Raw genomic sequence first — 19,052 nt, 5'->3', positions numbered from 1 at the left:
CGCTCCAGGGAGCGGGTTTTTTAATATATATATATATATAAGGAGAAGTGTGTGTGTGTCGGGGGGGGGGGGAGAGAAGCACAGGAGTATGCTAACTTTGGATTAGTCACTTCACCTCTCTCTCTCTCTCTCTCTCTCTCTCTCTCCCACCTACCCACCCCGCTTTCTCCCCTCCTTCTTGCCAAACCTTGCGCTTTCTATGTCCTCGGAACCCAAGCCAAGGTGGAGGGCGCAACAGGCAATCGCGTGGCTTCCACCATCCTTAATCGCAGCAGCAGAGATTGCGTAAACCTGGAGTAGAGAGAGAGGAACTGCGTTGGCCTCAGATGGTTCTTTAGTACCGTCTCTGCCATTAAGGGAAAGCGGTAGAACATCTGAGGAACCCCAAACGCCGATTGGGGAAGGGAGAAAAGAATCAGATCGCGGGGAAAGCTAACTAACTTATAAAGTCTTGCGCTGGCGGGGTGGGAGGTCGGCGGTCGTGGAGTGGGAGACTGCCCCGGACACCCCCTGCTTGCTAAAATCGGTTTATCTCTCTTAGCTAGAGGCGCGACGTTTTCTTGACAGGGCGGAGCAGATTGGGACAAGGGCCGCGACGTCCCAAAGGACCGTTGCACCTTACGCCAAGCGAGCCCGTTTCTGTCAAAGCAGGGGGCGACAATCCCGTGGCTTCGCGTTGACTGTTTCTCGGAAAGCGTCGAAGGCAACCTCCCCCCCCCATGTGTCATTCACCTTTTTTTAAACACAACAACACCTCTCTTCTCTTCTCTCCCTAGCCGCAAGGGGAACGGCCAGCGATTCGGGGATCGAAAGCTAAAACCAGATTTCTCCGTCGCTGAGGTGAGTTACCACGTTTATATTCCGGAGACCGGGATTCAGATTTTTCCAACGTAGTGTCTGAACGTCTGGGTATTCTTTCAGCAGGTTTTACTTCATATTTGCCAGTCCTATTCGCGAGGTCAGAGAGAAATGAAATGAGCACTCAAACATGCACGATCTGATGGATTTAAGTCCACAAAGCCTTGGAGAGCATGATAAATATGCCAGGTCTTTACGAGCTTCATCTTGAGTAGGGAGAAGTCCTTATAACTTTTAGTCAAATTTACTTCTAGTTACGCGTGCAGAGAATTCTATCACATCTCACCCTTATTTCAGAAGTAAGCCTCAGTGGATACAGTGGGGCCGATTCTGTAGTTAAAGCCTCTGGTTTAGATCCTGAACATCTTACATGACAGCAGGTCGAACTGCTTGTCCCAAGCAAATGCTTTAGTAGGATCTGCGAGCTACACCTTGATCCTGTGCACGTTTGTTCACCAGGCAAGTCTAGAAGGGCTCCCTCCCTCCCCTGGCCGCAACTTTAGCCAGAACATCATTCCTTTCCAGACCACAAACAACCGCAGATTCTGTGCAATCCTAAATCGCCTCTCTCCTCCTCTTCCCCATCTGAAAATCTCTCCTCGCTATGACCTCATGGATGGAGCTGCTGGTTGTTTGTAGTTTTATTTTCTTCTCTCTCTTTTTGCGGCGTGCCGCGTGTCTTTCTTTTAACCGGGCTCATAAAATAGATACCCGGGAAGGCCGCATAGGTGCAGACAGAGCTGCTCGCGAGTTAACTGCCACGGAGTCCATTGGAGCTTTTATTCCCCAGCAAGCGTGCCTAGGATCGCAACCCCATAGCCGCGAAACCCTCCCCCCGGCTTGGATGCCTCTCAGAAGTTAATGAGACGTTAAATTTGGAGACAAGCTTCCCTAGGAAGGTGAGTGTGCTTTTCTGGAATCCCGAGGCTACAGCCACTGGCGCTAGCTAGAGCGGCTGATCCAAGCAAGTCGCGCGCCGGCGGGAAAATCCGCGGAGCGCAGCGAACCGTGGCTCTCAACATTCCAGGCGACAGTAGCCTAGACGCGTTTGGAGGGATGATCTCAGGACGGGGCAAACCGGCGCGCTGGCCTAGGCGCAACTGACTGAGCCTGCTGCGGGAAGAGAGAAGCAGGCATGGGCTCCGGATCGAAGTTAAGTTTCCAGGGCTGACGGCCAGACCTAGCTACCCCCTCTTCTCACCTCCCTTTCCCCAGGGTTTCTTTCCATCATATATATATATATATATATATATATATATATATATATATATATATATATAGCCCCCACGCGGCAACGTTCACCTCCAGTCAGGTTTGAAAAACAGAATCTTCATCCAAAATTTTAAAATGGCTCAGCTTGCTGTTGCAATTAGCTCGGCATCCTATATAAAACATCTGCCCCAAATTTGGGCTGTCATTTGCCAGCCTCGCTTGGTCAAGCCCCCAAAAACCCAGATTCCACGATCTTTCCCGACATATTGCAGGACGAGGGTGGGGGAGTTAAAAATGCCCCAGTAAGCTGAACAGGGAAGAGGTTATTGCAGGTGATTCAGTGTCTCAGTGGATCATCACCATCGTTTATGCGACGTCCTTGCTTTCCATTTAGGAAAATGAAAGAAAATATGCTGGAAGATAGCTTGGCCTTTATTACAAAATGCGCTGTTTGCATTCAGTCGGACTTTTATTTATCTGCTGTATCTCTTTTCACTCCCAAGACTCGCTGCCGGTTCATCATCTTCCATCGTTTCCATATTTCTTCCATTAAATCACCCTCTTTGTGGGTCTGCTCTTGTTTTTGAGGCTATTATTAGCCTCCTGCCACGGCTCGAACGCGAAGCGATGGGAGGACCGCCAAAGCTCTGATTCACCCGCTCCACGGCTCCTTCCCAGCAGTATTGGCCATGCAGCCCTCTCCACCCATCGCGGAAGTCGTATCGGCACTTCCGGAGGAGGGCCAAGGGGGGTGGCATTTAACACCACGAAAAGCAGGCTAATAGGTCTTATCCTTTGTGTCTGAATGAGAAATGTGTCTATATGAGACGGTTACCCTTAAACAAGGGGATGCAAAATCCTCTCTCACACAACTGAGCAATGTTGGTGATGTTGCCGTTGCCCTCCTCCACTGTAAACCACAAACTTTTTGAGTGTGTCTTGGGATTGGATTGAGATAACTCCATACTTGGTTTGGAGGCTGATTTGCAATAACCCAATAGCCTTCCTGTTACTTTGGCATCATAGTGTACCATACTCGTAGTGTATAGCCAAAACATTGGCCTTGAAACTCAGCAAAGGAATGGGGATTGATTTTGTTTGTTTGTTTGTTAAGGCCCTTTAACTAACTCACCCAGGGGGTTGGATTAGATGATCCTCGGGTTACCTTCCAACTCTACGATTCTATCGCCTGGATCTTCTTTTGCCCATCGCCCAGCAGAGGAGAAACACGTGTTTGGGGCCTTCACCTGAAAGGTGCAAGCAATTACAGCCCTGGCAGGAGCCTCCCCGTTTCCCTGGGAGGTCTCAGACTTCTTTAATCTGTCGAGAAAGGACTAATGACTGGTGCGGGACGGCGAGATCGGAAATGAGATAGAATCAAGGGAAAATAATTTGGACATCAGGAAGCCTGCATTTAAGCTGCTTAGAGAAGAATCGTGCTTTAATTTTAGGACTCCGCCTTGGGCTGCTTTCTCTCCCCTCCCACCCACCGCGGGCATTTCTGGGGGCACCGTTAACCCTGTAGGTGCCTAGCCTTGTAGTCTGGTTTCCTTGTGTTGGGAAAAGCTTTGGTGCTGCCACCAGATACAGAAATGTGTGTCTTTTATCTGTAGCAATCCTTATGCTTGCCACCTGCTATGATTACCCTGCAGTCCGCTCTGCCCACTGACTCCGATTCTGTGGTGATTGCTTGTAAGTATGTATGCAAAGCATCGATCCCCAAAACACCTACGTGGTCCGTCCGTGGAACGTTGCTGCAAACAATTCTGCTTTATCTGACTCTCCCCAAGACTTGCTTCAATCATTTCAGAGACGGCCAACAATTCCCAACAAGGTCTCCTTAATTTCTTGAGTCGTTGAAGACATATTAGCAAGCAGTAAAGGTTTAAGGAGATTTGAGGGGTGCTGCCGAGAGAGGTTAAAACAACTCGGTTCATTTCTTCCTCAGGGTTTCTCTTCCTCTCTGTCCTCGGATTGCCCTTTCTTATCTGCGAATGATAAGGAACGTCTGCAAAAGGTTGCGAAGCCTGCTTTTAGCATCCAATCGGTCCACGATTTATACAACAACAACGACGACGACAAAATCTGGTTTCAAGTAGGGGGGGGGGGTCCCCAGCAGGATTGTGGGGCAAGTTGCAAAATCTAAAGTAAGCGGAAGATCTTTCAGCCAAAAGTTGCAACCTTAAGTCCTAGGGAAATCAGTGACAAGATTCAAGTAGTATGAGAAGATACAGTATTGGAATCTGCAAGACATTTCTGACTGCGGCAAACATTTCCTGAATTCTTCCCATTCATTAGGATGATTGCTGTGGGTTTTGTGCAAGAATTTGGAAAACAGCGTTCAAAGCAACAACCTAGAACATTTAAAGCATGCCCGGATGGCATTGCTGTTGTGTGCTTTTGCCTTCTCACCCTTTACCGGTTTACTCTGATGTAGATCTCATTATGTGCAGTGGAGTTTGTTCCCAAAGAAGTGGCAAGGCAAGAAAGAAAAAAAGATGGAGGGGTTTAAAGTGCATTTCTATCCTGGTTCCTACCTAAATGCGGAGGGAAAGCCTGCAGGAAGATGACAGGACGACCTTCTAAGGTCGAATACCACATTGCCGAACGTGTTGAAAACCCGATGGGATCTGGAAAGCGGCGTTGGAAAGCCTGCCCCGAGATTTCCAAACAAAAGTTTTGTTTTCTTCTTCTTTTCACTGTGCTTCGTTTTTCACATGGCGCAAGATGTATTCTTGTGGGTATTTCTTATTCCCCAACGCCCTCCTAAAATCGTTCGGCAACGTGGGGAGAATTTGGAAAAGCAATGGCGTGCCAGGGCCCGCCTCCCTACAGAAATAAAACCAACATTAAAACAAACACACAAAAAGTCTTGAACGTATTCGTTAATAATAAATAATAAAAATAAATAAAAATAAGCTTGCGTAAATAGATTCCGATTACAGTGGTCAAAGTATATCAGGTCCAAAGGAGAGAGATGGAGCGTGGTCTTTACAACTGGCTAGTGCCCAAAATTATTCCATGCTTTTGTTAAATACATTTCGAGGAAGGAAAAATAATGCCAAAATGTAGTGAAATCTTCTGCTTTCTCCCCAAAGCGATATTCAGAACCCAATGCATCTAGAAATCATGTGGCTAATAGTGAATCTGATGGCCACTGGTAAACATTTACTTGAAAAAATAATAATTCAGAGCAACTATACGCCCGAGCGAGCGAGCTTCAAACCGTAGCTCAATTCCAGGCGTTTGCCGCTGTCCCCTGTAAAAACTGGAGTGGGAGAGAGAAATCTGATGAAAGCTTATCAGTTACAGTTGGTTGACAAGGAAAACGCTGCTCACTCGAGGAATGCTAACTGCACATTGTTGCTGTGTGCGCGTGCGAACACATTGTTGATAGTCCTAAGAAATTATGTAGGGAACTTGCAGACTCTTATGGTTTGTGCTTTTGAGTTGGGGTTAGTTTATTTTGAAAGTCGACTGAAATACATCTCCGTTGTCCTAATTCTGAATTGGACAATTTAAGGTGCCATCTTTTTATACCTCCCGCCACCATTTTTGAAATTCTATATCAAGTGTAAACAACAACAGCAACAACAAAAGACGAGGGAAGAAGATAAAGGGGGAAAAGGTGAATTTCCCTATTGTTGGGAAGCGCGAAAGTGCGTGGGTTGTGTGCGCATTTTCATATAACGTGGGTCTTTCTAATAGCCTTCAGCAATAATTCTGAATGCTGAAGAAAGAGGAAAGAATACTGAATAATTTGGGTGGAATATTTTGCATATTGTTTTTGTGGCTAGTTCAAATCTTCCAAAATGCAGCAGACAATACTCTTCGGAACGGGTATTGGGGCGGGGATGTAATATTCCACCCCATTATATTTTGGTCTGACTGCAGCTTTTTCCTCCCTTTTGCAATAAAGGCCAAAAGTATACCTTTTTGTGTATAACGTCTTCGGTCGAGTCAGTTGCAAACACCACTGAAATTGTCAACCAATACGACTCCCTAACATCGTTTAACTAAGGACTAAGAACCAAGTCTTTAGCTGCCCTGCACAGCCCGATCCTACGCAGCGTTAGAGGTGCCACTGAAATCACAGCGCAGCAACTGCTACTAATGTTCGTGTTTTGAAGCTCTTGTAAACGCAGGCTGGGTTTTTCGTTGAGTGTTTCCTAGCCCAGCTCATAGGCTGGGTTCTCTGCACCCCGTTACCTACAGGCGTAAATTCTCTTTGTCGGTGAAACTTCGTGCCTCAGTGAATCTTGCACTTGGATATTTGTTGTTGTTTTGGTAGGAAAGGCCTCCTGAGTCCAGCAGGGCGTGCTTTCGAGGCGGATTACATAGGACTGTAGTAGTAGTGCATGTCTTTTCAGAAGTAAATTCCATGGAATTGGTCCCCCCCCCCATGAAAAAAATATGGCATTAAAATGAGCAGGAGCTAATGGTATTCCTTCGAATCGTGTGCAGGGGTCGTTTAATTGGGGGACTTTATTCTAAATAGTCAAATGATGGGTTGGATATTGATAACAGAAAGTAACAGTACTTTCGCTTTCCACCGGATCCTCGTGCAATATCCAGTGTTTGGAGGTTTTAAAATATTTGCTTACATTCTCTCTTTGTGCTTCTCTAGAGACTGAAGGAAAGTCTCCAGAGACTGAAGCAAAGGATAGGTTTTTGTTTAACCTTTATTCAGATTAGTTTCTAGGAAGATTGGTTCACAACATTTGCACTATAATAGAGTAGTGCTTAACTCAGCATGACCACTTTACTGATAAATAAAAACCACTCCTTTCCTAAATATAAGCTTTATTTGGCACTCCGTTAATTGCAGTGGAATTCACTTCGGTCTTATAGCCCAATGTAAAATATACAATCCCATCATTTGCAAGTTTATATTCAGCAGGGAATTCCACTGAATTCACTGGGATTTCCACTGAATTCCAATCTATACATACTAATGGCACAATCCTGTATGTATCAACTCAAAAGTCAATTCAGTGAAGAAACTTACTCCCAGGTAATTGTGTATAAGGTCGCAGCTTAGCTGTTATGTGCCGACAATTGGGCTGCCTGTGATGCAAATAAGTGATAACAAAGACAAAATAAAACGGTCTCTTTCAAAATGCCTAACTGAACAAATTAGGGATTTCTGAAATAAACTCCCTAAACCCCATGGCCTGTGTAATTAGACTGCAGTATTTCCCTGTTGTGTCTAACATGAAACCCACAATTCTGCTGCAAAAGTAGTAACAGTGCAAAGCAATGCATATTTATTCTGAAGTAGCATTTACTCCCTATTAAATGTGTTTATGATTGTAGCTTAGGACTAAGTAAACATGCATACGATTTCAACTGTGAATGTCCTCAAATCTGTACCATAGGATGAAAGCAAAAGATGTGGGATTCTCCCATCTTAGCTGTTGGTACCACTCTCTCTTTGCTGGAGCATCATAATAATCTCTGCTAGGAGAAGAAATTGTGTGCAAATGATGCTGTGTTGGTGCTGAGATGTGCACAAGAGTCTTATAAAAGTAATGTCGTGTAAATGTCACGTAAAAGCAAATGACAGGTAGGATTGGGGCCTAGATTTAGAGCAAGGTATAAACATGCATTGCCATTTAGCTGAACTTGTGGCAAACCAGGATTATGCTTCCACATGGCAGTTTATTGCGAACTCAGGGCTGATCATGCATGCAGGTTTTGTGCAGAAGCCACATGATGTTGCCCTCATTAAAATACCACCTTATATATTCCTCCCTATTTATTCTAGATTTGCCTTTTCTGGGCGTGGGGACTGATAAGGTTAACTACCCACGCCCGTAAGAGAAATTCTGGATTAAAGGGTAGTGGCAATGTGTAGCAGGGAAGAAAATATGGGGTGGCAGTTGGATGAGGATGACTTCATGTGGATGCTGGGGGCGGGGGGAATGCTTGCATGCATGAGCACTACAGAATCCATAATAAACTGCTGTGTGGAAATGCCCTGTGTCTAGATTTGCTGGAGGGAGCAGGTGGTGCTCAGATTTGAAACCAGTCTGTAGTGTCATAGGTTCTATCCCATAATAGATACAATAATAATATAGATTCTTTAAGGATACGCAGGCAACTTTTCACTTACCACTGAGCAACCACAGCCTCCCTGCCTTACAGAGTCAAGCCACCCTTCTAATTGGTACTAATCTGTGTAATTGCAAGCTCAAGAAAAATGATGGAAAGTAAACAGGTGAAGGAGAGAAGTATATCTGCATAAAGCACCCAATCCAGATTAAGTTAGTGTGCTTAAATCACAGCCTTATGTGTATTTACTCAGAATTGGTCCTACTAATTTCAGCTGGTAGGTACGTGTACATAAGACTCCATCATATATCCCATTGAGTTAATAGAATTGTGGCTGATGAACTTTCACCAGATTGTTTACTGGGGCAACCGTATTTATTCTTCCCAAATTGCAGAGTGACTTTCAAAGTTTTCACAGTATGTCATGACTTTTAAAAGTTATTTTTCACCAGCAAAAATAATTGTATAAAAAGCAAAATGTTAACAACATGAAAGGCACACTGCTTATATAAAAATATTTGTTAATCAGTGGTACGGGGGGTGGGGGTGGTGAGTGATGAAGATGTGTTTGCTGTGTGTGTGTGTGTGTGTGTGTGTGTGTGTGTGTGTGTGTATACATATGCATACTGGCAATGACAACTTGTTTGGCCCCCTTTTGTGAGCACGCTATGGGGTGTCTAGATTTCCCATTTCCTTCAACCCAAATATGCCAGGAACTCACCCCCAGTTCTTCAGGGCAGATTAAATTTGTCATCCCTATGCCAGATAAATTTCTCCCGCCAACCAAGTTGTGTAATAAGTTAACATATGAAAAGACAGGAATGTAGCCATTGTCTAAACTAAACCATATTTGATGGATGGGCCCAAATGATACTTCTCCTGGCAAAGGTATATGTCTATGTGTGGGGTGGGGATTAGCTTACAATGATTCAATGAAGCAGGCAGTGGAAAAACACCACACCAGAGAATGAAGAGACCTCTGGGGCTTTAGCCAATTGAGGGATGGATACAGCCCTGAACCTGCAATTTAGGATAGATGAAAAGGATAGCAGGTCTCCTGCATCTTTAGTGGTAGTGGGGAGTTGAGTCTTTTGGAAGAATTCCCTCTTCTGGGCAAGTATTCAAGCAGAAGATTCCTGTCATCTTTATTTAAATTATTTTTAACGTGGCCACTCTACTGGAGTTGGATAAAATGAGTTTTGGGAAGCAAGAGTTGTAATAATGGACAGGCATTAAGAATGGACAAAAAAACCAGGCTACCTATGAGGCAGCAAATGTCATTTCTTATGGATGCTGGGAATTGTTGCTCTGTAAACTACAGTTCCCATAAACTTAAATGTGCTTTAAATGTATGGTGCGTAAACCACCAGAGTCCTACTAGCAGTAGTCCAGGTGTGTTTTATTTCCCTGCCACCACACTAATAACCTTAATCTCAGACTGTTTTGATTCATTACAAATTGGCTTGAAGCACTGTGTAGTTAGAAAGTCACTGTGATGTAGTGGTTGGCTCAGGTAAGAAATGTGGTGTGACCGAAATCGGCCCTAACCGTTTGGTTGTGCTTGCTGGTGCTGATGGGAGTTGTAGTCCAAAACATCTGGAGGGCCTATTCCAGGGTTAGAGTGCTGGCCTGGGACCTGGGAGACTAGGGGTGAAATTCCCACTCAGTCATAAAGTTGACTGGGTGATCTTGGGCCACACACTGTCTCTCAGTCTAATTTACCTCATAGGGTTGTTGTGAGGGTAAAATGCAGAAGAGACGAACAATGTACACCACCTTAAGCTCCTTGGAAGAAATGCAGGATGAGAATATTGCTGCTGCTGCTGATATCAATATAGTTAATGTGTATGGGGAACTGAAGTGTGTTGGTTAACTTTGGACTGCCCTACACTCCACTCCACAGAGGTGGTGTTCCTATTCTAACTATTGTCATGCACTCTGAATTTGGGATGTACACTCTGTCTTGCAGCAACCAGTATAGTAAAATGTAGTAAAATCCAGACTGGCCAAGGCCTATTACAGCTACACCAAATCTTGAAGCTGCTTCAGCCACAGAGGCCTGACACTCAGGACCAGTCCAATATGTTTTGCTGCCTAAAACCAAGGTGGCACCACTTTCCAAAATTCCACATATAGAGGCAACTGGCAGTTGAATCTTACTTCAGCACTGAATGCCTCCACTGCATTTGAGGCAGCAGGCAAGCTTATGGAGTGTAGGGTAGACTGTTTGACAATGCACTTATGTCCTCCAAGGTTTTGTTGGCAGTTCCCTCCCACCCAGTATCCTCACATCACCTAATGATGTGGGTGGCCCTGCTAATAATCAGGAATGGGAATTTGGAAGTTTGCTTGTGCTGGTGTAGAGTATTGAGGCTAGGGACACAGCATGGTCAAAGGATACTTGCATATGAGAGAGGTGATGTTGCACATTGTGCCACATTGTGAATAATTTTTATCCTGTCATTCTACAAAATAATAATACAGCAAAGACCATGCATGAGATCAGGTAGTCCACATTTTCATGCAAGTACAGAACCCTTTATTCCAGCACAGAAGAGCACCAATTATTCCTCTCCCATGGGCTGGCAGAGTCAGTTCAGTCCTGAAGATATGTATGCCACTGACATGCTGCCACCTGCAGCTCAGTGATTCACCATGCAGGGAAGCTGCTGACAGATCCAGCCACACTTGACAGTGGGTAACTCAATAGCCCCAGCAGCAGCAAAGGAAGAGAGTAGCTTGGGGTTTCTTGACCACTGGAATTATGCCACTAATGGTACTTAAAATTTGAACAGCATTTGTTGCCTAAGCCCATAACAGTGGCATCACTAGTATGGCTACAGAGTTCCATGTGGCCTGTGTGATGATTTCCCCCTCCAAGAAATCATTTATTTAATTAGTTAAGACAATTTCTATACCCTTAATATATTAAAAACATAGCTAAGCAGCACACAACAAAACTAAAATAGCACTAATATGACAAAATGCACAATAAATTCATCAATACTAACTACTAAAAAGTACAAAAATGCAACAAAGTGTTGCATACAAAGTGTTGCATACAAAATGTAGCATGCAAAATGTTGCTGTTGTTCTGTCCTCACCGGGGGAAGGAACTATTCTCAGAGGACAGGTTTCAAATATCCATGCTGAACTTCATTGATAGGAGCCACTATCCATGCCTACATCAGGCTGTGTTGGCAACTGAACCACAATCAGGTAAAGTGAATAAGAGGATTTGAGGCACAGGAAAAGTTTATCAAGTTGGGATTCCAGTATGTTGTCCCTCTGTGCACTTTCTAGTGTCTGCCACATCTCAAAGAAGAAAAAAGGAAAACGGAATCTCCCAGTGGAGATTTCATTCCTCCCCTTTCATCACTGATTTGCCACCCACCTGAAAGGAAGACAATGGCTGCTACCTGATACAGAAAGGATTCATATTGAGTTACCCAGAGGAAGGATACTCTACTGTATGAAATATAATGGAGGGCCTGGATTCTCCCAACACTGCAAAGCTGTGCAGGGTTACTTCCACCACCCCTCTTCACCATACATGGAAAGCTGAATAATTTCAAAGGTTCGGAAATTTTGTGCATCTGTGTGCATTTTGGGCTCTTTCATTTTGCAACTTGCCTACCCAGGCCTAGATAATACTGATACTGTTTGTTTACTTCCTTTTGGAACTTTGTTCCACCATCTTGTTGAAATGTTCATTAGCTCACATCAAATTGCATGATCTGATATCTCCAACAATGCTAGTTAGTTCCTCTTTAAAACATCCTGCTCATTTGTTTGAAATAACAGTCAGTACCGCTTTCTCAAGTTCACATTAGTCTGGACAGTTAACAGCTTTCTAAATTGGTTCCATGCCTTGGTTATGCTAGATTCTGATGAAGAGACTAACAGCACAAGTCTGGGCACAATTACTCAGAAGCAAGCCTTGCTGTCTTCAGTAGGATTTCCTAATCAGGGACTGTGTTAAGATGTATGTTGTATGTTGGTATTCATCTGTGTCTCAAGACACAATGGAGTGTGCCTCTGGGGGACAGAGTGAAGTCAAACCACTGTGTTAGCAGCACCAAAGTGACCTCCCCAAGTCACAAGCCTGGGCATTGTGTATGAAGGCCCTGGGCTGCCCAGACAACAAGACCCCCCTCTCAGCCTCACTGATGTGGTCCAAAGGAAAGCAGAGCAATGCATTTGGCACAAGCTTTGTTGCCAGAGTTGGAGGTATACAAGGTACCATCTAACCATCTTAGGGACTCCACTCCACTTTCTCTTTTTAAGCTTGCTTCCAGCATTTTTAATACTACTTGCTCTATTACGGCTCCAGTTCTAAACACACTTATTAGGGGATGTTCAATATTAAATTTAGCAAGAACTAAAAAGCATCTAAGCATGCAGAGTGAGCCTTCCTCCCAAAAAATATTCAAGTAATCAGAACACTCTCTACTCTCCTGTGTGTGGGATAGGGTATATGGATGACAGCTCCATAGGGTAGCTCCATGTTCTCATAGACCAGGGTTTCCCAAACTTGGGTCTCCAGCTGCTGTTGGACTACAAATCCCACCATCCCTAGCTATCAGGACCTGTGGTCAGGAATGTTGGGAACTGGAGACCTAAGTTTGGGAAACCCTGTTATATACAGATTCATGGAGGATATAGTTCTTGGCAGATTCTATCCATGATGGCTATGTTTTATCTCCATTGTTAGAGGCAGTATGCTTATGAATTCTGGTTGCTGGAAACAGCAGGAAGGAAGGGGGCTATTGCACTCAGGCTCTGCTTGTGAGTGTCTCATAGACATCTGGCTGGCCCCTGTGATAGGAGAACACTGGACTAGATGGGTCTTTGGTCTGATCTGACAGGCTTCTTCCTGAGGTGTCATTTTACAAAGTAAAGATGGCTGCCAATATCCTAAGCATAAAGCAAAATTCTTGTTCCATTCTACAGAAAAGAACATTTCACAACTGATGTGTCTTACTTGGGAACATGTGCACAGGGAAATTCCTATTTAATTTTCAGTTTAAAAAGAAGAAAGGTGGAAGGATTTGTTGCATGCATGCCTTATTACGCTATCGGTATAATGTGCCTTTTGACATACTAACAATATATTATTGTCTTATGTTATTACGTGTGGTAAGCAGTATTTATTTGCAGTGAAGTTGGATAATGAAATGCAGTATGCATGCTAGTTTGCTGAATTTTGTTTTACTGGAGGAAAGAGAAGTTGGTAAAGAGAAGATACGTCAAAATTTTATTCAGAGGGAGGGGGATGGAGAAGAGTAATCGGTTTAATTTCCAGGTAAACATATAGCTGTGAAGTAACGGTAGCCAGAGAGAAAGTGAGGGCTGGAATGGGCGTGAAGCAGGACCCCTAGCCAGGCCACAACAGAGGACTCAGGCGGATTTTGCCTGTGGCTTCAATTCGATTCCCTGCCGTTTATCAGATAAATAAACAGGACAGGTTTTTCTTTGGGTTTTCGCTGGCCTGACCGAGGGAGGTCCAGTCCCCTTGGGGCGAAGGAGCACGGATCTTGTGAATGACGTTTTGGGGCCTTCTCAAAATGCAAAGTCGCTTTCTTTAGACAAGCGTTTGCGTTTCTGTAGGCTCCCTTTCCCCCTCCCACTTTTCCCTTTCCTTTCCCCCTTTTTTTGTGCTGGCTCACCGGGCGATCCAAGCAATTACTTCATCATCTCCCACCCAAGCAGCCAGCAGGGCGCTCGGCTTGCTCCAGCGACCCACGTTGGGGAGGAAATAGAAGCTCCACGGAGTTCAGTGGCGCTTATTCGCAAGTAACCGCGCATGGGGGTGGGGTGGGGTGGGGGTAGAAAGACAGACAGGCATAAAGAAAATTCTCCAAAGTATTAAGATTGGTCTTTCGGACCAGGTGGAGGGATAATGCACGCGCCTTTTCTTAAAACCTAATCTCTCTCTTTTTCTCCCCATTTTTCTGTTTTCTTCCCCCTTTCTCTGTGTATTAAATTCTGCCATCACGCCTGCTCAGTGAAAGAACTAACATTATCCAAATATCAAGGGCCCCGATGCAGCTTCTTACTAGCAATGTTGCAGGCACCTTAAAAACAACAACAACAACCTAGCATAAACTTTGAACAGTAGCATAAAGAAGGATATGCTTTTTTTAAAAAAAGAAACCCAGCCAGACCTCCCTTCCCCCATGTCTTCCTTTCCGCGCCAGTGAAAAGCGCCTCCTGTCAGGCCTTGGTGCGGTGCGATCCTGCGTCTGCTTACTCCAAAGCTAATTCTACTGAAGGAAACGATTCGTATCTGTTTTGTCTTCGATTATTGCTTTTCCAAGGGGCAGGCGGCTATATAGAGGGGAACGGGGAGACGCTCTTTCTGCCATCTTGCCGGATGGAGTCCTGCGCAAAGGTGCGCACCGCACCATGCCGAGTTGGAAAGAGAGAGGTGGAGACAATCTGCCCCCTCCCCGTTTAAAATTATATCATGCCTAAAGCATCCTGACAGACTCATACAGCAGCCGGAGAGGGAAACGGTCCCTTCCAGAACTAAGATTTAAATGTCAGAAAGTATCGCTCTATCCATGTCTATATCTGCGCTCACCCAAGGAGATTAGCAGTGCGCATGGTCCTTTCGAAAGTGAAATGAGCTACTGAATAGAAAGAACGCTGCCCCGAAGAGTTTACAGTGGAACAGCGCAAACTGTTAAATCCTATTGAGCTCAGTGGCATTTCCTGCCAGGTAAGCGTGTATATTGAATTCTAGCCTAAATCTTGATCCTGTGGGAGTCAAACAATTACAGAATGAAAGGTCCAGCACGCCTAAAAGGCAAGGCTAGAAATGAAGAAATGCCTTTAACCAAGGGCAGCCAGTATTAAAATTGCAACAGGCAAGGCACCCTTGTTACACCGAACTCTTCCTCTGGTTGTGCAAAGCGTGGCGATACTAAGAGTTGTCCGCCCAGCGTTCAGTGGCGCCTGCTCCCAGATAAGTAGGCATAGGATGGCAACTTGAGAGTTGAACCCAATCCAATCCCACTCAGGCGTTCCACACTGAAATCAATGGGCACGATGCTGTCCACTGATGTCAAATGGATCTGCTCTGAACAGCACTTAGTTGGCTGCAACCTTGGGTTTGGGTTTGCTGCTTTGGAATAATAACCACTCCACCGTGGTTGCCCCCTCACGACCACACACTCACACAGATTTACAAGCGAAGCTCCACATTTAGGGATAATGCACGCTCGGAAACGCGGCGGAAAACCAGCCTCTTGAAAGAGCTGTGTGTTGCTGGGGAACCAGTCAGTTGTAGTAGATCCTCTGGAGGCTCTGGAAAAAACATTTCTCGCTCTCCTCCTCCTCCTCTCTTTCCCCTCCTGCTCACAGGATTCCCCGATCTCTTGGGGTTTGCCCTGGCCAGGTCTCCTGCACAGTCTGGTGCGCGCTTCACTCCGTCCTGCTTGGACAAGAGGGCTCCGAGTGCGGTTCCGGCTGTCCATCCATCCTTCCTTCCGCCTTCCCTGCTTCGCCTCCCCTGCAGCCCTCCAGGGAAGAAAGGATTGGAACGCCTCCATCTCTCCTCCCGGATAAAGGCCGTGAGAGGTACCCTGTATCTTTTCACTCACACCCACAAAAACCTCCATGGCAACGGGGCTCTTCCCGCAGGACACCCTGCGCTCTCTCCCCCTCTCCGCCCTCCGGCTACAGCCGGAGCCAGAAAAAAATCAGCAACGGAGGCCGAGGAGGAAGGACTCTCGCTCAGCTGCTCTCCCGGAGCCGCTTGGAATTGGGCTGCGCCGCTATTCGAAGCAATCCCCGCCGCTGCTTCCCCAAACTGCTCATCTTCAGCTTCTTGGTGGGGGATGGAACTGTGAGGCTTTCCTGCGACTGGATAGGGGGCAGGCAAGAGAAAGGCAGCCAGGCCCTGGGATCTCCTTTAAAATGTTTTTTTCCCTTGCGCAGAATCCAAAGATGGACTTTTTAGGTTCTTTGCAAACTGGGCCTCCAGATGGGGTTGAATTCTGCAGCTCCCATGGATCCTGCCCACTGACCTGCTGGCAGGGGCTGATGGAGGTTGGAGTCCAAAGACATCCGTATGGCCACAGCACCCTCGACTGTTGCTCTAAAATTCACTGGCTAGGAATAGAGGAAGGTGCCAGACCATTGCTCCGTCTAGCTCAGGGTTTTCTACTGGCAGCAGCTGTCTAGGATTTTAGACAAGGGACAGCTTTACCTGGAGATGCTAGTGATTGGAGGTGGGGAGCTTGTGCATGCAAAGAACAGCAAAACCAGAAGTTGGCCTTGGGGGAACTTGACAAATCAGTGGTCTCCAGCTTGTACTGAACCAACTTCATTTGGTGTGAAGTTTGCAAAATCTAATTCTCCCCTCTTCCCACCACAGTTTCAGCAAATTGCAACTTTAGCTTCCTTATTCACTTTCTATAAATGAAGCTTGATTTCAGCAGAGTTTAACCCAACACAAACAATAGTGATTGTAATTTCAGGTTTCCACGCTATTGACTGCGTGGAAGGAAAAAAATACCTTCTATTGAACATGGTCTTGAAAGGAACTGTGTTATTTGCCTCCCCCCCCCCCATTTCTTCCATTCTTCCTTTTTTGGTTGGGTGGTTGTGTGATTAAATCAACCCTACAATTTCCCCTGGAGATGTTGTGTGTAGAATGGGTAATATTATGATTTTATGTTGCCCTGATACCATCATCAAAGATGGGTGGGCTGTTTATCCCTAATACTTGTGTTAAAGTCCTTGCCAAAGAAGCCAAGGCCTAGTTTTACACACACACACACACACACACACACTTCGCCTTCAATCATAATAATTCCATCTGATCTATGTGGTGGCTGCCATCCAGATATTTAATAACTGGAAGAGGAGTTAAGAGAGCAGGTAAAAAACCCATTCACAACTCCACCAAAGGAAGGGAGGGTTCTTATGTTCTTTGGCTTCTCTAAAGGGGCATATTTTGTATGTATACAGTCATTTCAGGTCTCATGACATGCATCATACCCATGAAGGAACAACAGCACAGCAAGTAATTATGGAATGGAGGTTTTTATACATATATAAAAAACAGCAACACTATATGACATAAACAAGAAAAACTAAATACTTCCTTCTGGCCACCCTGGGAGACAGAGGCAACTCCAGGGCAAAACAAAAAAGCACAACAACCTACCTCCAAAACCAAGGCAACCAAGAAGCAAATTAGATTTGCTATGGACTGAGCTCTGTCTCAAATATTATTGGTATCTTCCCCCAACAGAAACAAAGTTATGTTTCACATCAAAGGCTTGATCCTAAACCTATTGACTTGGAATCAAGCCCTATTGATTTCAACTGGCTTTATGTCCAAATTTTAAGAAAGGCATGAAGAGTTGTACTGTTCCCATGTCTTTACCGTATCTCTATGAACACTACGAGCCATTGCTCCTTTTGGATTTCCTGCCTGCCATGAAACAGCTAAAGCTCTATAAACCAGAAGTGGGGAACCTGTGGCCACACAGAAATTGCTCCCATTGGCAACATGGTCAATGGCAATAGATAATGGGAGATAGAATCCAACAACATCTGGACGGTCACAGATTCCCCATCCCTGATCATAAGAGAGTGGCACAAGCTACCAAACTGGCTTGTGTCAGAGGTTCCATGATGTCGTCAAGGAAATGGTTCAATAGGCAAATAGGTTAACCAATCCACATTCCTCGGGGACTACGTCAAACAAAGACAACCCTGGATGCCACAAAGCAGGGAAGACAGAATTTGAATTTGGGAAAATGATGTGATTATGTTATTCTGTAACACCATGTATGTTGATGCTGCATTTAAAAAAACAAACAATTATGCATGAGAATCCTAACACACATTTTTATATATAATTCCATTATCTTAAGAAGTAGCTACGTGGTTGTAGTTATAAATGGATATGCTGCAGGAATGTTATACAATGATGCCTTGTACAATCAGCTAAGTGTAATGCTTCTATGAGATTCTTTGAAGGGTGTGATGGAGTGACTACTATCACTTGCATAATTTAACAGTGATTACACATAGCTCAACCTGACAATCCACATATCCTAATCTGGCAGTGCATAAAAATGTAATATTTATTATGATAGTGTTAGTCTCAACTAGACAGAAACATATTTGTTTCTAGACCAAGTTGGCAATCCTAAGTGTATTTTCTAGTGTAAGTTCAACTGAAAACAATGCGACTTATTTCTAAGTAAATTTACATGATATTGTGCCATAAACTGTAATGTAAACATACTTAACTGGGAACCTGTTTATTGAGTTTAAAGGGAATTACTATTATTTTTAGTATAGGCTTGCATCATAAGGTGGCAAATCTTGCATTATCTTGTGCCGACATCGTCAATAAACCTCATATTTAGAATCTCAGAATACTGGACACAATGGTTCCATGGCCTATCACAGCCTATTAATCTTGTGGGTACCAGACACAGAGCCTTATCTGTGGTGGCCCCACACCTAACAAATTCCTTTCCCAGGGAAATATGTGTGAGTGGCTCTAGAAAGAACCTTCAGGGCTTCATAAAAAATTCAATAAATCTACATTTGGTTGGAGTGCTGTCGTTTGAATTTTATCTGTAGCTGCCCATTAATCAGAACATTGTTGGATTTTATTGTGGTAGGGGGAGGTGATCTTATGTGATTTTATTTTTAAAAATTGTGAAGTTCCTTGGGAGGGCTATGCTGAAACACAGCTTGGAAAACTTTTAAGCCAGTCAATAAATTCTACAAAATGGTTTGGACAGGCAATAGTGAAGAACACGTATGGTATGTAGGCCTCACCTCTCCAATCCTGTCTACATCCTAGGGTTCTACAAGCTGAAAGGTTTCCATTGTGACTCAACAAGCAGGGAATGAAGTTACATTCACTGGACCTATATCAACAAAGGCATCCA

General features: G+C 44.6%; 1 long non-coding RNA gene across 1 annotated transcript; it reads left to right on the top strand.

Annotated features, from left to right (window-relative positions):
- Positions 1 to 59: 59 nt before the first annotated feature.
- On the top strand, positions 60 to 18,711 carry LOC310710111. The gene is made up of 2 exons (XR_014527809.1): positions 60 to 840; positions 15,493 to 18,711. It is a non-coding gene; the product is annotated as an uncharacterized lncRNA (long non-coding RNA).
- The last annotated feature ends 341 nt before the right edge of the window (positions 18,712 to 19,052 follow it).

Source organism: Podarcis liolepis (genome assembly GCF_965112155.1).
Source record: "Podarcis liolepis genome assembly, chromosome: 6".
Lineage (NCBI taxonomy): Eukaryota > Metazoa > Chordata > Lepidosauria > Squamata > Lacertidae > Podarcis > Podarcis liolepis.
This window is presented reverse-complemented; position numbering and strand designations above follow the sequence as displayed.